The following is a 6000-nucleotide window of genomic DNA, read 5'->3' as shown; positions in this document are numbered from 1 at the left end:
GCGCATATGAGAAATGAGTTGGATGACGTGAAGTGACGGCCACCTAACGGAAAGATTTTCAATTGGATCACAGAAAAGCGTGATCAAGACAGAAAAAAAAACAGGTTTATTTTCGTGACCTTCAGAAAAAGATTAGAAACGGTAATAACTTTCTTTCCAAGCAAATTGATAAAAATTAATGAATGAAAGTTATATTTATTTGGAAAAATGAATAATATAATAGATAGACATGAAGGTAACTTTACCTTTACTTTAAAGTGAAGGTAAAGTTGCACCATATGAAAAGCAGGCTTTGAAAGATCAATAAAAATAAACATAAGTTTAATTCATAAATTTTTTTCATTTTGAATAATAAACGATATAATGACATTGCAAACCTTGAATACTAGAGTTCAGCGTAATGCCCGGCTCTGTGTCACATATTTTGTTATGGTGACGTAAACGCCGGCATCCAATTGAAATCCTGGCCATTAGGTGCCCACGATTGTAGACAAACCGCCCCCTCTATCTACAGCGCATGCCCAACACAATGCGCACATCTTAGTTAATAGGGAGTGAGCCTGGCTGCTTACGTAGAAAGCGGGTGGGGCCGCTTTCTACATGGGATAGAGCACTTACCAGGAAGTCAAATCGAGGGTGGAGCGACGGTGCTGTCAATAGCAAATGTAATATATAAAAAATATAATTTTACAATTATTTTTTTTTTATTAAAAGTTAGCGTTTTCATATATTAGCGCATAGGCTACATATATGAATGATCCGAGAGCCGCAACTTTACCTTTACTTTAAGGTGCTGTGTCTGGTTTTAAATGTTTTATAGTTAGGGTTTAAGTCAGTTAAAGGGCCACTAAACCAAAAATCTTTCTTTCATGATTCATATAGAGAATATAAATGTAAACAAAATTACAATTTACTTCCATAATTTATTTTGGTTCATTTTTTAAATATCCTTATTTGAAGAAAAAGCAATGTACATGGTGAGCCAATCACATTATGCTTCTATGTGGAGCAACCAATCATCAGCTAGTGAGCATATCTAGATATGCTTTTCATCAAAGAATATCAAGAGAATAAAACAAATTAGATAATATAAGTAAATTAGAAATATGTTTAACATTGCATTATCTTTCTAAATCATAAAAGAAAAAATGTGGGTGGCATGTCCCTTTTGGTTGAGGCCTCTTAATAAGGGCTAGGGTAGCAGGCTGTCCTGTAAAATCTTGAAAAAAATGCTGGTCACTTAAATGTCCAGTTTTTTAAAGTCCCTGATTATCAGCTAAATATAACAAGTACAATGCAACAATGCATTACAAATATGCAAAAGAAAGAAGTGAGGGGCAGTCAAAGGGGTCAAATCACTATTGTTTATGTGTGTTTATTGTTTTTGTTTACTGGCAGCCAATGGATGAAAATAAATGTTGTAAAATATATATGGTGGACTGGAATAAAAGAGCAGAGCCTTAGGGAAGCATTGTGTGACCCCACTTGTCATTGTGCCAGGTCACATTTTTGTGGAGGACAGCTGGGAACCCTGGTTAGGGGATATAGTGGGTGGGTATACTATGAATGGTTTATTTTGGTGTTGGGGATAGGATTAATGATATCTACAGCAGTACAGTATAGTGTTTATGGTTAATCTGGCTAGGGAGCTGTCACACATACATATGTTCACATAAAATGCTCTCAGGATTACAGGAATATAGTCACATTCACCATGCATAAAAAGCTTAGACGTTGCCACACATATAAATGCTCACATCCATATAGATGATATCTATCTCTGCATGCTCTTAAACGGATTCCCGCAAACAAGGTGCTTATGGAGCATATAACAAACACTGGATACTGACACACATATTTACACACATTGTCACATACCCTGATCACCCTCTATTTCCCATACACTCGCCTCACACACAATGCGCGAAGATCAGACAGCTGCAGTGTGCAGTCAGTCTCCCCTCCCCGTCATCTCTCCCCGCACCCTCCCTTTACACCTCCCTGCCCACCGGACCGTCACCTCATCCCTCCCCCCGCCTGCCTGCCGGTGTAACGGAGGTAAGGGGAGGGAGAAGAAGCACATCCAGGAGGCGAGGACTTAAAAGGAAAACAAGGCGGACGGACCCAGAAAGGTGCGTCAATGGCTATTATTATTTTAATTGCAGCCAAATGGGGTATTCTTCTCCTTGTTATTTATTAATGTCCCCCTTACTAGTGCCCCTGTAAACCTATTTATCACGTACACCTAAATACATACAACGTATATTTAAGCATCTTTCAATACACAAAACATAACAGGCCTTGCTTGGAATGAAGGTGTCACATATTATGCTGTATTAAAATAGAAATGCATTGCATACCCATGTAGCCACATAGGAGGTGGTCGTGTATTTACTGGCAAATTTGCAGTGGAATAGTGTGTGGCCGTTGCTGTAGAAGACAATTATAATATGATGTTGTATATTATTTATATGTTGTTTTTTCCATTATATACACATGTATTGGAATTACAGCTTTGCACTATTTGATTAGGTGTATGCTAGGCAGGGCTTGTCAAATTTGTTTAAAATATAGAAGCCTAGGCCAAAAATAATTCTGTAGCCATATAGTGTACAAACACATACACTTTTACACACTGCAAATTTACACACACACACACACACACACACACACACACACACACACACACACACACACACGTAATATATACATAACATTAACACCCTATTTTCCAATGACACACTTTATGGCTACCAGTTATGTAGAAAATGTATGTTACCCATTGCTCAGTAACACACAGAAAAGTATATAAACCCTTGTTTTTCATTAACCCTTTTATTGCCAGTATTTAACCCCATTATGGTGCCAGTAACACAGAGCATTAACCTCTTGATTGCTATTAACACGCAGAAACATAATTAACACTTTGCTTGTCAGTAAGACAGAGAAAATTAACCTCTTGGTCAAGAGTAACACAGAGATAGTTGATTAACTCCTTGCACGCCAGTAACATAAACTATTAATTAACCCTTTATCACATGTCACATAAATTAACCTGCTGGTTTTTCTAGAAACACACATGAAATTAATTTACCCCATGGTTAAGTAATACACACAAATGTAAGGGAATGCTTTCTGCTCCTTATTTTGTCCTGTTTAAATGAGTGTAAACTGTATACTGCATGCTTCCTGCTAGATATCACTTCCCTGCATCTTCCTGGGGCGGACAGGACAGGGATGTTACTGGCATGTGTCAGTGCAAGTGTACATACTTCACTGGGAAGGAAAGGAGATTGGTAGGGTGGTGGCAGAGCTTTCAGGGTCTGGGCTCCGTTCTTTCTCATTGGCACTGGAACTGTCATAAAAGGGGTGTAGCAGGAAAATGCACATCCTATTAGGTGATGAGTCTGGTGCAAGCAAGCACTATACAAAAAGATGGAGTTCATGGATAGGCATTCCAGGACATCCAAGACCTTACTCTCACCACCAGCATGCGAGACAGTGAGGCTATTAGACCAAGAGGTTAATGCTGGGGGTCATAGTGGTAAGGGGTTATAAAGATTAGGGCTAGTTTAGTAATGTATTCATAGCAATGGGGGGGCTAGTGCTTTAAAGTGTGATTCTGATAGGGGTGCAGGTAGTAAATAGTTAATGCGTGTGTGTGTGGGGGTCACGGTTTTGTTAACCCACAAATCCCTTGCTTCGTATTAAACTTATAATTTATTTGGAAAGTGCCAACACATCCTGCAAAGCTATATTGATAACGCCTCCTAAAATGTTAGATAATTGGCTCATAAAAACAGACTTCCCAACTGTTTTACTATTTGAGATGGGACAGTCCCTGTTTCTGAGCTCTGCCCCACTCTCGCTCTGAGACAGTCATGTGTCTCTATTTGCAGAATTTCCCTTAGCCCCACCCACGGAGCACCCAGACACACCCAGTGACCACCCAGACACACCCACAATCCCGCTTACTAATCGCCCATGATCCTACTCCTCCCAACACAGCTCCACCCACAAAACAAATACAGGTCACCATCAACCTCCTGAGTCCCTGATACCCAGCTACAAATTTTGGAAGATATGTTTAAAATATAGGGCTATCTTCTATTTTAGGTGGCTACCATGTTTCAAACTAAATTGTAAACACAAAAAGAGTGGCAGTTTTGTTATAAGCAATATTTGAAACTTTATGGCTAGTGGAGTGGATTATTAAAGCAAAAATGTAGTCACAATGTTTTCTCGATCTGCATATAATAGTGGTTTCATTTGTTTTTAGAATCTTGCCCAGTGTATATTCTTGATATCTACTAAGAGGAATTCTAGATGCTTAAAGGGATATTGCACTGTAAATGTCTACCTTTTAATGTTCTCAATTATCCCTTTTACTTACTGGAATATGTTAATTGTTTACAAATAACTTATTTACCTTTTATTGTGTTATTGAAAATGCGTCTTTTACTTGTAGAACTTGTAGAAACCACCACCCAGGGGCTGGAACTACCATTGGTGCAGCAGTTGCAGTGGCACCAGGGCCCAAGAGTTGGAGGGGGCCCATAAAAGCCAGCCTACACATAGGCGTATGCAGAATGTGTACAATCCTAATGCAGGGAAGCCTTTTATTAGTGCAAGTTGCAGGTCCATCTATCTATCCTCAAAATCATTAAAATTGAGCAGAATGTATTTTATTACTTTTGCTTTTTATTGAGTTAAGTTTGGGGGCCACCAAAAAAACTTGCACCAGGGCCCTTTGTTGAGTAGGTCCGCTACTGCCACCACATATTCTGAAAATTCTAATACTGCAATATTAGCTTTAGAAATGCTATGAGACAAAAGACAGTAGCAGAAATCAACCTGCTAGTGGGAGGTGGGGTTGGGAGAGAGCGCCCAGCCCATTTGAAGGGTGTTGCTGTAGCTGCTTTGCAAATTAGTTTACTCTTATAGCACAATGTTTGAGTACATTGTAAGCGTGTTCTAAATGTGTTATCTTGCATTATTTTCTCTCCCCATGTGGTCACCTCCCATATCTCCCCTCACCCCCTATTAGTCATCTCACTTTCTCATTGTCCCCCATACTGCTGTACCTCCCTCTTTGCCATACCCCACAGAAAACTAGCCACAGCCTAGAAATCTTTTTCTGTAAATTAATTGTGACATTCCCTATACATTACTTTGAGAGATTAATTGCTTTTCTTTTTATTGTACAATATTATTGCACTTCATGTAATTAGCTTAAAGTGATTGTAAAACCTAGTGTTTGTAAAACGTTAGCATTTACGATTGGAACAAATAAAGGGGATTCAGATAGAGCATGCAATTTTAAACAACTTTCTAAATTTCTCCTATTATCAATTTTTCTTCATTCTCTTGGTGTTATTTGTTGAATGAGAAGCAATGCACTACTGGTTGCTGACTGAAGACATGGGTGAGCCAATGACAATCAATATATATGCAACCACCAATCAACGGCTATAACCTATGTTTTTTACTGCTCCTGAGCTTTCCTAGATAAAACTTTTAGCAAAGGATAACAAGAAAAGGAAGCAAATTAACTAATAGAAGTAAATTGGAAAGTTGTTTAAAATTGTATTCTCTATCTGAATCATGGAAGAGAAAACTTTTGGGTTTCATGTCCCTTAAATCTAATCTCTGTTTTTACCTGCAGCGTATGTCTTCTCTCATTTGTGTTTTTTTACTCATAATTGGATTTTTCTTTCTTTCGTGAGTTTTCTTTTTTAGAGCTAAATTAGCAAGTTTTTTTCCCCACAGTAATAGACTACCAGATTCACTGCATCTGCTGAGTACCAAAATGGCATCACAGTACTTTTAACAAGCGCAAACATGTTTACGCCCATTGTGTGTGTGTAAGAGAGTGTAGAATAAGGGAGTTAAAATAGAGATAGGATTGTAGATATTTTGGCTTATATTACAAGTTGAGTGCTATTGATCGCACAGGGTGCACTTTCAGTATCACAGGACTGTGGTAAGATTAGCGCACAA

General features: G+C 38.5%; 1 protein-coding gene across 1 annotated transcript in view; it reads left to right on the top strand.

The window, feature by feature from the left end:
* Positions 1 to 2020: 2020 nt before the first annotated feature.
* Positions 2021 to 6000, top strand: part of NYAP1 (neuronal tyrosine phosphorylated phosphoinositide-3-kinase adaptor 1) — a 176719-nt gene continuing 172739 nt past the window's right edge. The window contains exon 1 of the mRNA XM_053718361.1: positions 2021 to 2132. The gene's annotated coding sequence lies outside the window, so the exon portion shown is untranslated. The remainder of the gene's footprint in view (positions 2133 to 6000) is intronic.

This window comes from Bombina bombina, chromosome 6 (assembly GCF_027579735.1).
Source record: "Bombina bombina isolate aBomBom1 chromosome 6, aBomBom1.pri, whole genome shotgun sequence".
NCBI classification, from domain to species: domain Eukaryota; kingdom Metazoa; phylum Chordata; class Amphibia; order Anura; family Bombinatoridae; genus Bombina; species Bombina bombina.
The sequence above is the reverse complement of the archived record's forward strand: the minus strand, read 5'-3'. Positions and strand labels throughout refer to the sequence as shown.